The sequence below is a fragment of the Paroedura picta genome, chromosome 5 (assembly GCF_049243985.1).
Source record: "Paroedura picta isolate Pp20150507F chromosome 5, Ppicta_v3.0, whole genome shotgun sequence".
Taxonomy (NCBI): Eukaryota; Metazoa; Chordata; class Lepidosauria; order Squamata; family Gekkonidae; genus Paroedura; species Paroedura picta.
In genome coordinates, this window is record NC_135373.1 from 112276256 (window position 1) to 112290652 (window position 14397).

The 14397-nt window shown below is 46.3% G+C and overlaps 1 protein-coding gene across 5 annotated transcripts in view; it reads left to right on the forward strand.

Moving 5' to 3' along the window:
* Positions 1-14397, forward strand: part of TMTC1 (transmembrane O-mannosyltransferase targeting cadherins 1) — a 186101-nt gene that overhangs the window by 88496 nt on the left and 83208 nt on the right. The gene's annotated exons all lie outside the window — the stretch shown is intronic.

Below are 14397 nucleotides of genomic sequence, written 5' to 3' on the forward strand. Positions count from 1 at the left end.
GCAGCCAGGTGGAAACTGTTCAGCATGACGAGGTGTTTGTCTGTAGTACTGGAGTGATCATACTGTTAATGGGATTTGGCTTTAGTTCCGTATCGGAGACCGAGAGCTGATCTCTCTTTCACCTCTGTTTTAAGAAAAGCTGTTTGCAATGTAGCCTCTCATCTACAGTAGAAGACAGAAATAGATAAGCTAAAGAATTATAAGCTCAAAGCCGCCTGCAGATAGGCCTGGCACATTTACACTAAGATTCTGGGTCGCTGTAACTTTACATCCTTGATAGGACAATGTTTGGTACAGGCTGTTGCCAGAAGTAGAGGGTTGTTCAGGAATACACTCTGTTTTGTATAAGCTTGAAGGAGAAGTCCTGGCCAGGGGACCCTACCATGTCAGAGGTATGAGATCTGGGCTTCAGGGGTGGTCTGGAGACTTTGGGGGCAGACCAGAGGGGACCTGGAGATGACTCTGAAGGAGTGGCATTCTTGCAATGGCCCGGGCCTCTGAGCCAACCCTGTGAGCTAGATGTATAAAATCCTATGCGACCTTCTGTTCTGCACAAAGGTTTTGATGAACATGAGTTCCCTGTGACTTTTTGTCTTTGCTGCAGCTAAAATCAAATCAAATAACATTAGAAGGTTGTTCCAGTCTGGAGTGTCTTGGGATAAATCACACGAGGCAAACAGCCCTGCTTGGCCTCAGGCGGACAGTAGTGGGCCCTCTTGCTTTTTGCCCATTTTCTTGTAATATAAATTGCCACAGCCTTACAAGAAGCCTCTGTCATAGCAAAAAACTTCCAGAGAGTGTTAGCATCCACACCACTTGCATTTCAGAGCAGTTCCTGTGTGGCTTGCTAGCTGCCGTGAAAAAGCAACCAACATTGCATCGGGCCGGAAAAGTTCTGCTTGGTGACTGTCTGAAAAAGAATTGCTGCTAGGAGAAAGGTGGCTGTCACCCTGCTCAGTGAATATACAGTCCTATCCCACCCCAGGACTGCCATGTTGACTTTAATGGAAGGAACAAATCTGCACACCTCAAGGGTCAGGGAAAAGGTCTTCTCCTAGCATTGTTTGGATCAAGGAACCAGGGAATGATTCCTCCCGTTTTCTCTCTGGCTTTAGCACATCTGAAGCCCAGGCTCTTTGGCTCGGTGCCTTGCATACCTTCTCCACCATTTCCTCGGCCCTGGGTAGAAGCTAGTGCATGAAGAGATGAAGCCACAGGGTCCTCCATACCTATCATCTCCTTGTTCCTGCTAGGCTGAAGAGAGGGAGAAAGGCAGATGTGAGAATGTATGACTTGAGTGTTTATAAGCCCTCCCCTCTTATCCTCCGAAGGGAGCTGTTGTTGAGCGATATTTTTGGATTCACCTTGTGATTCTCCTCATTCCCTCCTTTTATTCTGTCCGCTTCCACCTCTTCTCTCCTAATCAGATTTCGTGTGACCTTTGTGGCTGCTCACATTGAGCCATATGCAGCCAGCTTGTTCGCCCTTATGCTTGGAGAGATTGTGGAACAAATAAACACCTATGAGAAACAAAACCAATCAAACAACGACAACCAAAAAAGAGTTGAAGACTCTCTTTTAGAGAGTATTTTTAAAAGTTTTTTTTTAAGTCTCAAATAGCATGAGCTTTTGGCACAGAGCTGACAATTTAGCCCAGGTTCGGCACCTTTTTGCACACCTGCATCCTGTCTCGGGTCGGTAATGAAACAGGGAGGCACAGGAGGTGCGTGCGAATTTAATCACAAACGCTTTGTAACACCTGACGGGAGCAGGACAAGGAGCTGATAGAAACGGTGCCAGCTTCTGTTTTGAGAACAAAGGAGGTGTTTGTGCTGCAGACCGCTCTGTGCTCTTAAAACAAAAGACCCAGAAGCCAGCGGTAAGTCTGGAAATCTAAGACAGATCGGCTTCCGAACATGTTCTACAGCTAGACTGTAGGCAACCATGTTGGCCCAGGAAAAATTCCCCAAATACGGTAATAGTCATGCAGTTCCTTTTCATTGGGACCAGCTGACACGGAATGAAATGGCAAACTGTTGAGTTCCCCAGAAACCTTAGTCAGACCGAATGTTCACTACAAAGACCAAAAGCAATGCCTCAGCATGGTGGGAAAGCCTTTGTTGTGCTGCTTGAAGAGCATGGATTTCAGATGTTGTGGCATGTTTCAGAATCCTCCAAAAGCCACTGAGACAGAGATGTTTAAAAAACGGGAACTCTCTTTCCTGGGGTGATTAAAGACACCAATTTAAAGCAGATATTCTGGGGAGACATCAGAGTACTGCCATGGGTCATTGAGTTGGGCTGTGTTGTGTAAGCAGACCTTCACAACCAGGTCTGGTCATGTGCAACCAATTATATGGAGCGGCACTTCACTCTCTTATCTGCATGCACGTAAAAAAAAATCATGTCTGTTTAAAGACTGGAGAGCCCCTGGGCGGGAGGTGCTTTGCGCCTCCTGACTGGTTTGAGCTGCAGCCAGTCAAGCGATGGGCCCCTTATTTGACTGGCTGGAATTGCTGTCAGTCTGGGTGAGGGGCCTATCGGCGTTGGCCCCGATCTCGGACAGGTCCAGCCTACAGTGGCCTTAGCGTTCTATTTAAGAGGAACGGATATATATGTTATTTATTCATTTCTTACATTATTATTCATTATTAATAATTAAATTTCTGTACTGCCCTCCCGATGTTGGTTCAAGGCGGCGAACATCACGTATAACACCACAATATACAAGATAAAAATCACAGATTTGATGATTTCATTCTAAAACTCTAAAACAGCTTTTAAAAGATTTTAAACCATCAAAATAAACACGTTGCTTGTTGGACATTCTGAGTTTGGTTTTTGCACAACTTCTGCAAACCATCACGAGCCCTCGGGAGAGGGAGCACCGCGTATCTGACTGAATATGAATAAAAATGAAAGCAAGCAAATGATAAAAGGGAAAGAGCTTAGCGTTGCTGATATGGGGCTCGGCTTGGGGAGGTGCTGGGTTAAGAGAGGAGCACATCCTCTTGCATCCAAGACCTAGAAGTGACGTTGGATGGAAAATAATTACAGAGTACGTCTTCCGGATTTATGCTTTCATGACCAGTGATTTTCCAAATGAGACGAATTTGTTTGTGATGTTTGCGGTTTCGGTAATGGCCGTGTTGGAATGCATCAACAATGCTGGTAACGGGTACTTAAGCGATGAAGGTTGATGGTTTTGTTTTCAATCGCTGAATGATTTTAAAAAATGTAATGTTTATAACCCTGGAGATTCCTAGATATGTGGCTTGTAGGCTTTTGCCTCATGTGGTTTAGCTTATGCTGCTCTTAGAAAAGGGCCACGAATTATTTCATTGGAGAGAGCATTGCATTGGATGCTTTATAGGAACACATAGCTTAGCTTTATACTTTTGTTCCCTTCTTTCGGGGGAATTAGCATTGTTTCTTTCCCTCTTTAGCCTCTTTCTCATGCATTCTTTACCATGGCGAGGAGAGAGCAGAGACTCTGCAGACTTAATTTCCTTTATTCGGTACAGTCAGGTTTAATTAAACTTGTTCCCAGAAGTGTATTTGTTTCCTGCATGCGGGTCATAGTGCTTGCCAGAGAATGTGTTCCTTCTCAATCCATAAAGGCCCAAGAGAGATGCCTGTAGCAGTGTTTCCTGGTACAAACAGTAACATTTTATTTCTCCAACCAGGATAGCCTAGGCTAGTCGGTTCTTGTCAGCTCTCAAAAACTAAGCAGAGCCAGTTTGGTGTAGTGGTTAGGAGCGCAGACTTCTAATCTGGCAAGCCGGGTTCGATTAGGCGCTCTACCACATGCAACCAGCTGGGTGACCTTGGGCTCACTACAGCACTGATAAAGCTGTTCTGACCGGGCAGTAATATCAGGGCTCTCACAGGGTGTCTGTTGTGGGGAGAGGAAAGGGAAGGCGACTGTAAGCCGCTTTGAGCCTCCTTCGGGTAGAGAAAAGAACCAACTCTTGGCATATAAGAACCAACTCTTCTTCTTCTTCTTCTTCTTCTTCTTCTTCTTCTTCTTCTTCTTCTTCTTCTTCTTCTTCTTCTTCTTCTTCTTCTTCTTCTTCCTCTTCCTTCTTCTTCTTCTTCTTCTTCTTCTTCTTCTTCTTCTTCTTCTTCTTCTTCTTCTTCTTCTTCTTCGAGGGGTGTCTACCAAGGAAACCCAGGCCATGCAGAGGCAGCCAATGGCAAACCACTTCTACTCATGTCTTTCCCCCCTATGAGAGCTTGCCATAAATCAGTTGTGATTTGATGGCACTTTAGACTGCCAACATTTTATTTGATAAAAGGTGTCCCCTATACATAGAATAGATCTGGGATCCTCAGCCTTTCTGAGCCTGTAGGCAGCTTTACAATTCTGTGGGCCACAAAAGGGTTGCCACAAAAGGCTGCTGCCGGAGGCTTAGCCAGCCACAAAATGGATGTCCCCCCTTATCTTCAGGTACACTGTGAAGATCCTTGTGCTATAGAATCATAGAATCATAGAGTTGGAAGGGGCCATACAGGCCATCTAGTCCAACCCCCTACTCAATGCAGGATCAGCCCTAAGCATCCTAAAGCATCCAAGAAAAGTGTTATCCAACCTTTGCTTGAAGACTACCAGTTATGCCAGCAGCTATGGCGACAGCTGCTGCAAAAACCTTTTTAAAAACATCTGCACAGCCAATCAACTCTCCAGTGGCCAGTCAGAAGCCTTGTTGGGCAAAAGCCCCATGTAGCCCCACCCACTTTAAAAACACACACGAATGTTAACGGTTGTCGTAGTGCCCTCAGGGGAGCCTGGAGCAAAGCATTTTCAGTTGGTGATCTGGTTTCAATTGACGATTTAGGGAATGGATGCCGATCCTGCATTGAGCAGGAGGTTGGACTAGATATGGCCTGTTTGGCCCCTTCCAACTCTATGATTATATAATCAATTATCTGGAGTTGCGGAAAAGTCAAGGACGTGTTTGAAGCCCCAAGCTTAAACGGAAAGGCCATCCAGGCATGCTGAGGTATGGAAAAATTAGGCCACAAGTTTATTTTCGATTCCTCTGGGGTTTGTTATTTTATTGCTACTCAATACTGGTTTTTTATTGTTATTGTAACTGTTATGTTATGATTAGTATTATTACGGTTACCGTGTATACACCTATGTTTTACGTAAATCGTCCTGAGCCTTATGGGAGGGCAGTATAGAAAGATGATGTGATATAATATTTGGGACAACAGATAGGGCATGTTTCCTGGACTTAAAAATACCGTCTGGACACTGTGCCGTCCTCACTCTTCAACAGGCATCCTTCATGTTCTGGCAGACTTTTCATTGTTGCTGCTAGCAGATCTCCCTTGCGTTTGCACGCCTATGTGAAGTAGTTGGGGATCCATTTTTTCGTGCATTCTGTAAGCTCAGCACTGAGACAATGACAGCTTGCAATTTAATTACGTCTCTAATTAAGCAGTGACCTAAAAGTGTCGTGCCTTGTGGTTGTTAGTGAGTTTAAAACAATTTCCTTTCAAGTTTGCTGAATAGGTTCTTATCCAGGGTCATGTCCTAATTATTTTCAGGGTGCCCATTTCAATCATCTGCTTTGCTAGGTAACATTCCCCCCCTCCTGCCATTATTCCTCCACTTTTAGACAGAGAGAGAGAGAGAGAGAGAGAGAGAGAGAGAGAGAGAGAGAGAGAGAGAGAGAGAGAGAGAGAGAGAGAGAGAGAGAATGGGGATTCTACTTTGGTTCTTACTGAAGTCCAGTTTGAATTACTTGTCAGTTCTCTCCTGGGTAAAGGAGGTTTTGGTCTATTTATTTAATCAAGGACGGACTCAAAGCAGCTTAAGTAGTTCTCTTCTCCTCCACTTTATCCTTCCAATAACCTGGTGTGGAAGGTTAGGTTGAGAGTGTGTCACTGGCCCAAGATCACCCAGCATGCTTCCATGGCACTACTGAGGATTCGAACTCGGGTTTCCCGGATACTAATTGAGCACCCTTAACCGCTACAGTGCACAGTTCTTGCGCTATCCTGCCCATTAGGAACTTCCTCGGGTCAGTTTTGCAACACTGGGAAGAAAAACTTCTGTCCATTCTGTTCACTCTGTCCATGCACTCCTTATAGTACACTTTGTAGACTCCCGAACATTTTATTCTAAACACTTGAGAATTAGGAAACCCGGATTCCCCTTTGTGGCCTGTCATGTACCACCTTATCACAGCTTGCCATAATTCACAATTTGCTTACCAATTACTGGCTAACTTGCTTGAAACAGCTGCATTTCTGTTAAACTTGTAAAAGCCAAAGTGGAAGGAATTTTTAAAAGCACATCTAGCGCATCTCCCCCCACCCACCCACCCACTCCTGCACATACAGATACACCTTCTGCCTTCATGCTTCAGAGACCCTGCAAGGTGAGCCCGGCTGTTTATTGACTGCTTGTGCTTCTCGCTGCCTGGAAACTGCCTTCATTTTCATAGTAGAGCAATTTTGAAGAAATCTTTTCTTGACTTTCCTGAGGGCCGCCTCAATTTCCCATCCAACACCTCAGCGAAGCTCGCTGTAGACATTCTTAATGCTTCAGGAATGGGGTTTTCTCTTTGCATTAGCGTTTGGTTCACAAAGAGGGAGCAATAAGTCAAGGGCTTCTGGCTGGCAAAAAGGAGATGATTCCCCCGCCTCCCTCCTTCAGCTTGCTTTCCTGATCCTCTCATGAGCCTATAAACCACCTAGTACAGTAGTTCTCAACCTCGGGGTCCCGACCCCAAGTGGGGTTGCCTGGCCCCTTCCGCGGGGTCGCTAGGAGAGGTTGGTGTCAGCAGCGGGTGGTGGTGGCGGAGTCGTGGCACTGGCCGCCTCCATGATCGTTGTGCGCTTCCATGTGCGCCCCACCACACTACTCCTGCCACTGCAGTTGGGGCCGCGGCATTACGGCGGTTGAGAACCGCTGGCCTAGCAGGTTAACTGAGGGCTAAGCCAACCACAGCTTTTAAGTTCTGTGAATGAAGATCCCAAGGGCCTGTTTCAGATTGAGGCTGTGGCACGAGGAGAGGGACAGGGTTAATTTCCCCCACTGTGCCATTTTCCTGTGCTGAAATAGCCCTGCGGCATTTCTGTTTGCCTTTGGTAGCAGGCATACAGGTATCAGCTTCGTGTAGTGGTTAAGAGCAGCAGCCTCTAATCTGGAGAGCTGGGCGTGATTCCCCACTCCTCCACATGTAAGCCAAGTGGGTGACCTTGGGCTAGTCACAGTCCATTTAGAGATAATGTCACACGGTAGTCCTGTCAGAACTCTCTTAGCCCTACCTACCTCACAGGGTGAGTGTTGTAGGAAGAGGAAGGTGATTGTAAGCTGCTTTGAGACTCTTTCGGGTCGTGAAAACCAGGGTATAAAAAACAACTGTTTTTCTTCTTCACATATCAGTCTTTATATCTTGCTGCCACTGAGGCAAATAACGGCCATTTAGATGACCATTTTTGGTCAGGAAAATGGAAAATGGGGAGCTTTGAATCCACCCTCCCATGCTCTCAATTTCTCACCTGTGCACTGAATTCCCAGCATCACTTTTGGCCCTGAATTCTTAAAATTTAAACAAGTGATTGTATGTGTGTGTGTGTGTGTGTGTGTGTGTGTGTGTGTGTGTGTGTGTGTGTACAGTGCTGTCAAGTTCCATCTGACTTATGGTGAACTCCCAGGGGGTTTTCAAAACAAGACACAGCATTTTCTGGCAGGGGCTCATGGGAACTGTAGTCCATGAACATCTGGAGGACCACAGGTTGACTACCCCTGGCCTAGATCATCCAGGTCAGGGCAGTGATTCCGGTTTAAGGAGTCACAAATAGTGAAGTGGATTCATGTTCCTGTGTGGTTGTTCCTTCTAAAGGGTTGGAATTAGGGTTGTTGTCAGCTCTGGGTTGGGAAATACCCAGATACTTTGGGGGTGGAGCCAAGAGTGGGCAGGATTCGGGGCAAGGAGGGACTTCAGTGTTGCATAATGCTACGGAGTCCACCCTCCAAAGCAGCCATTTCCTCCAGGAGAACTGATATCTTTGGTCTGGAGATGACCTGTAACACAGGGGGATCCCCAGGTGACGCATACCTGAGACCTTAAAGCTACTGAGTTTTATGAATCTCCATTCACAAAGATCGGCACAAATGGAGACATGCACAGCATCCCATAGTTCCTGTCTGCTTAGTCATGTTTTGGGAATTTCATAATCAAAAGCATCATTGGATCCCTTTAGGACAGGGGTAGTCAACCTGTGGTCCTCCAGATGTTCACGGACTACAATTCCCATGAGCCCCTGCCAGCAAATGCTGGCAGGAGGCTCGTGAGAACTGAAGTCCGTGAACATCTGGAGGACCACAGGTTGACTACCCCTGCTTTAGGACACTGAATGTGGCAAGGTGTGCTCTCTTTTGTGGCAAGGTGCGCTCTCTCCCTCTCCCTCTCCCTCTCTCCCTCTCCCTCTCCCTCTCCCTCTCCCTCTCCCTCTCCCTCTCCCTCTCCTCTCCCTCTCCCTCTCCCTCTCCCTCTCCCTCTCCCTCTCCCTCTCCCTCTCCCTCTCCCTCTCCCTCTCCCTCTCTCTCTCTCTCTCTCTCCCTCTCTCTCTCTCTCTCGTTGCAGCCGTCTTACAGTAACCCTGTAGGGCAGGGGTAGTCAACCTGTGGTCCTCCAGATGTCCATGGCCTACAATTCCCATGAGCCCCTGCCAGTGTTTGCTGGCAGGGGCTCATGGGAATTGTAGGCCATGGACATCTGGAGGACCACAGGTTGACTACCCCTGCTGTAGGGTTTTCAAGGCAACCGGTGGAGATAGTTTGCCATTGCCTGCCTTCTGTGTTGTGACTCTGGACTTCCTTGGTGGTCTCCCATCCAAATATCGACCAGGGCCAACCCTTCTGAGATTTGATGGGATTGGGGTGTCCTGGGCTATCCAGGTCAGGGCAGAATGCTATATTGTGAGAGCTTGAGGAAGGGGATCACTCTTTAATGGAAGTGGGGATTCAGACTTGTGTCTCCAGATTGTAGTTCGAAATGCCCTCTATTACAGCATTCCGACTCTCCAGGTAGAATCATAGAGTTGGAAGAGACCTCTTGAGTCATCTAGTCCAGCATTTGCTGGCAGGGGCTCATGGCAATTGTAGTCCATGGACATCTGGAGGACCACAGGCTGACTACCCCTGATCTAGTCCAACCCCCTGCACTATGCAGGACGCTCACAACCCTATCGCTAATCCACTGTAACCTGCCACCCCATTTACCTTCACAGAATCCCTGGCAGGTGGCTATCCAGCCTCTGTTTAAAAATTCCCAAAGATGGAGAACCCACCACCTCCCGAGAGGCATATGAAGCACAGTTTCCTCAACCCTAAATCTATGTGGGTTGAAAAGCCTTTTTAATACTGTCCTTTGGCTTTGAAAAATAATTTCAGTGTCCTTTTATCAAGAATTATTCCATGCCCATGTGTACAACTTGTTCGAGCATCAGATTCCATTGTTGGTCTTTCTTGGCCTACTGAAGCAATTTGGCGTCTTTTTGAAATGAAAAGAATTCGTAAAGGTCAAATGCTTTAAAAAAAAATGCAACCAATTTGTCTTTTCTGTCTCTTGTCTGAATAAATCTGTTATGTCTTCAATGTATTTTGTTCAGTAAAAAAGTTAGCGCTTGTAGGGATTAAGGTGGATAAAATCAATCCGATTCTTTGTAAAGCTGCTGGGAGCAACAAAAAAAAAGAAAAGAAAAGCGGGGGGGGGGGGGTGAATCCTAAGAATAAAGATTAAGCTCTGATTAATAACTTCTCAGTCATGTGTGTGTCTTGAAGTCAATGAAAGGCTGATGAAAGACTGGCAGGAAAACGTCCCTACGTGTTAATATTTCACGTGCCTTTGAACTTGCTACTTCAAGGTAAGGAGCGCATTAGACAGAGAAAGACTTGCTAACCTTGCTATTCCTGACTGGCTGTCATTTTCCAAAAGTCAAAGATCTGTTTCCTAGCCCTGCGTGCTCACATCCTTTCAAAAATGGAGATCCAAAGGCAGAAGCTGGGATCTTTTGTCCATTCCCAAGATTCCTCTGCAGCTGATTTTGCTATACTTGGATGTGGCATGATAGTGGGGAGGGGGGGGGGAGAAATAGAGCACTTTATTTCTTTATCTTGACACGATAACCCAATTAAAGAGCCAGCTTGGTGTAGTGGTTAGGAGTGTGGACTTCAGGTTTGCTCCCTGCTCCTTTCAGGGACTGACGGAGCACCCTGTATTCGCTGTTGTGCCTGAATAAGGCTTTATGGACAGAGTACTTGGACTCCCCAGAAATTGTTCAAGGCCGATCCTAACCTCCCTCTGGCTGCAAGTGTGTGCGTGGGGGGGTGTTGTCAGAGATACTTCATTCATTGCATACAATTTATGGAATTTGCTTTACATACTGCTTTCACAATATGTAGTGCAAAGATTTTTAAAGGATTTTGTGGCTAGAATGGACAGATTTATCCGTGACAATCAGCCACGGCATCTGAATCATATCTGGAGAGGAGAAAACTGAGCGGGGATCTGATAACCATCTTTAAGTTTTTAAAAGGCTGCCATGTAGAGGATGAAGCAGAGTTGTTCTCTCTTGCCCCGGAGGGACAGACCAGAACCAATGGGGTGAGATTAATTCAAAAGAAATTCCGTCTAAACATCCAGAAGAAGTTCCTGACAGAGCGGTTTCTGAGTGGAACAGGCTTCCTCGGGAGGTGGTGGGTTCTCCATCTTTGGACATTTTAAAACAGAGGCTGGATAGCCATCTGACAGAGAGGCTGATTCTGTAAAGGCTCAAGCAGGTTAGTGTGGATGAGTGATAGGGTTGTGAGTGTCCTGCATAGTGCAGGGGGTTGGACTAGATGACCAAGGAGGTCCCTTCCAACTCTATGATTCTATGATTCTCCATGTTTAATGGCTGTATATCTCTAAGCACCGGATGGAATGCTCAGAGATATAGTGAGGAAGATAGCTAAGGGACTTGGGAAAGTTCAGCCTGGAGAAAAGGAGGTTGAGAGAGGACATGATTGCTCTTTTTAAATATTTGAAAGGTTGATACTTGGAGGAGGGCACGGAATGGTTCCTGTTGGCAGCAGAGGATGGACCCTGCAGTAATGGTACCGGCTAGACCGTCCTAGCATACTGAAAGCCCTGCTGGATCAAATCAATGAAGTTGTTCTAGTCCAGCATCCTGTTACCACTTTGTAGCCAATCCAGTGTCCTAGAAGGGGCACAGATGACATAGCTCTCCTCCGTCCAGCGATCAGCATTCAGGGAGATATTGCTTCTGAACAGGAAGTATCTGGTCAGCCATTGCCAAAGATTCATCTCACCTGTATGAATTAGTCTAATCCCCTTTGCAAAGCCATCTCATCTTATGGCCATGACTGCATCCAGCGGTAGTGAACGCCCCGAGTTAATTACTCATAGTGTGAAAAAGTACTGTCTTTTGGCTGCTCTGCGTCTAGTAAATTGTTATTTCTTTTTTACAAATTCTCTTCTTAACACTGAACTGGAACTTAAATTGCTACTTGGCAAAATGACTGAAAATTGTTCCTTTTCTGGCATGTGGGAATACTGTAGTAAAAGTTCTATTCCTGGACTATTACATACTCGTTTGTTGTTGGTTTTTTTCCTCTTCACTTCTTGCCTTTAATACGAAACCCTGGCTTTCTCTGTCTTGTCAATCTTCCCCGGTCTAAATCCAATAAATAATCTCTTTGCACAGTGAATGTGGGCTTAGCAACATCCAAGTTGAAATTGGTTCACCATATACAAGCTCTGATATTTTCCCCCCCGAGCACGGCATTTGGGTTACTGTCTGCATCTCAGCAGGCGCATGAACACATGTGTGCTTGGTGGCTCTCTTCTCACATCTCTAGTAGTAGTTACGTGAACTGGCCCTAGTTCTTCCAGATAACCGAAAGCAAAGATGCTTTAAAATAACAACGAAATGCATCCAAGAATGTGTCAGCACCACGAACTTGCCTCTACCGACCCTGTGAAGATCTGGCCATGAGAAGGGTACGGCTGCCAATAAAGGTAAAGGTAAAGGTATCCCCTGTGCAAGCACCGGGTCATGTCTGACCCTTGGGGTGACGCCCTCTAGCGTTTTCCTGGCAGACTCAATATGGGGTGGTTTGCCAGTGCCTTCCCCAGTCATTACCATTTACTCCCCAGCAAGCTGGGTACTCATTTTACCGACCTCGGAAGGATGGAAGGCTGAGTCAACCTTGAGCCGGCTGCTGGGATTGAACTCCCAGCCTCATGGGCAAAGCTTTCAGGCGGCTGCCTTACCACTCTGCGCCACAAGAGGCTCTTTTACGGCTGCCAATATCTCCATTCAAAGATGGCAAGAGGAAATGTGCAGTGTCGCATTCACTTGGCGTATCTCATTTAAATGGGGACAATATGTCTATGCACTCGGTGTCTGCCAATAAAGGTCTGGTTCTGATTCTATCCATTCAGTGTTAGTGTGTCAGTGAGCCCTTGCCTGGTCAGTGCTGAAATTGTGCGTTTTCTGTGCATAGCAGCTGAAGATCTGCTCAGAATAAATGTGACTGAGATGTTATGCTTCTGTATATACACCCCACGGCCACATTAGCCTTTGTTTTGCAGGTGAAGCCTGTCCTAGATGTAGATGGTATGAGACATTTCCAGCTTACCTTCCATATTTAAGCTCAGAGAATCCATGGCTTCTCCAGCAGATCCGGCAGGGTAAACAGCAGCCCATCTTACTCAGGCAGGGTAATGCTCTCCAGTACATTAGCATTTCCCCTCCTCAGTTCTCGTCTGGGTTCAGTTTCATTTTCTTCTGTGTGCTCTTGCAAAGCTGTGATCCCGAGGACTTTGGGGGATTGGCCTGGCCAGTTGAAAACAAGATGAAGCTTCTAGGATTGGTGAGACCTCGGTGTGATTGTGTACGATTTGATATTTGGATGCGGTGTCGGTATGGCATCTGAGCCGTGCATCGGTTGTCTGTGCTTGCACACTGGCACTTGAGCAGTGTAAAATGCTCCCGGCGCTCTATGGCAGGGGTAGTCAAACTGCGGCCCTCCAGATGTCCATGGACCACAATTCCCAGAAGCCCCTGCCAGCGAATGCTGGTTTAAGCCCAGGGGTAGTCAAACTGCGGCCCTCCAGATGTCCATGGACCACAATTCCCAGAAGCCCCTGCCAGCGAATGCTGGTTTAAGCCCAGGGGTAGTCAAACTGCGGCCCTCCAGATGTCCATGGACCACAATTCCCAGAAGCCCCTGCCAGCGAATGCTGGCAGGGGCTTCTGGGAATTGTAGTCCATGGACATCTGGAGGGCCGCAGTTTGACTACCCCTGCTCTATGGACTGAGACATGCCAGTTTGGTCTGAAAGACCGTAAATAAATTTGTTGTTGTTGTTGACTGAAACATGGTTGTAAAAACAACACCATGAAGTTCCCATTTTCTGGCCTCTTGGTGATTCCCTGTCGCATTTGCTTAGTTTTACCAGGTACCAAATACGAGAGTTTGGAAGGGCTTTCTCCAAGGGGAACCAGACAGTTGCAAGATGGGGTTGTTTTGCAGGAAGGGGCTGAACAAATGGCCCATTTCAACAGGTTTTAAAACCCCCCTGCAGAAGTTTGTTCCTGAAAGGTACCTTCTGGATGAGTGTCGATGTGGTCACTGTTGGCAATCATTATGCAATTAGCGGTGATCATTAAGCATCTGATAGTGCTTGAGAGAACAGCCTATTAGCACGAACTGTTCTAGCCCAATTCTAACGAAGGCAATTAAATTCCTTCTTTCGGTGCCTCACGTCACCTACTGCTGCAGAATATTATGGTAATCTTATTCATGCAAATCTGTAACAGGTGACATATTTCTTCCCCTCCCCTCCCGGCATAAGGGAAGCATTCTTTTTAAAACAGACACAATGGAGATGAAGGGCCTCTTTGCCCGTTCCAAAGCAACATTACTCATAAATCAGGGGGCTAGGTTGAGCTCACTTCGACACTGACAGGTTACAGTCCTCTGGCTGAAGAGAAGTCAGAAGTTAATATATTCCAGGTGTCAAGTGGAAACCTTGTGTCCCAGCTATGTATATCTTTTAGGATTTTAACATTTAAAACCAGTTGCACTGTTCTGGAAATGAGTAACTTTGGAAGAATCAAAATAGACTTGCATATGTAGATGAGATCAGAAACAAAAACATATATATCGTTCATTATCCCTTATTGTATCTAATCTAAAGATAAAATAAAATATGATTTCTGAGATTATCCCCAAAGCCCTTTCAGACAGATTAGAGATTCAGAGAGATTCAGGGCTGTTTTGGGGTGTTGTCCAGACTCAGTCACACTTGGCCCCCTCACTGCCTCACAACAGCTCACCAACATCGCGGTTGTAGGCAAGGATGAC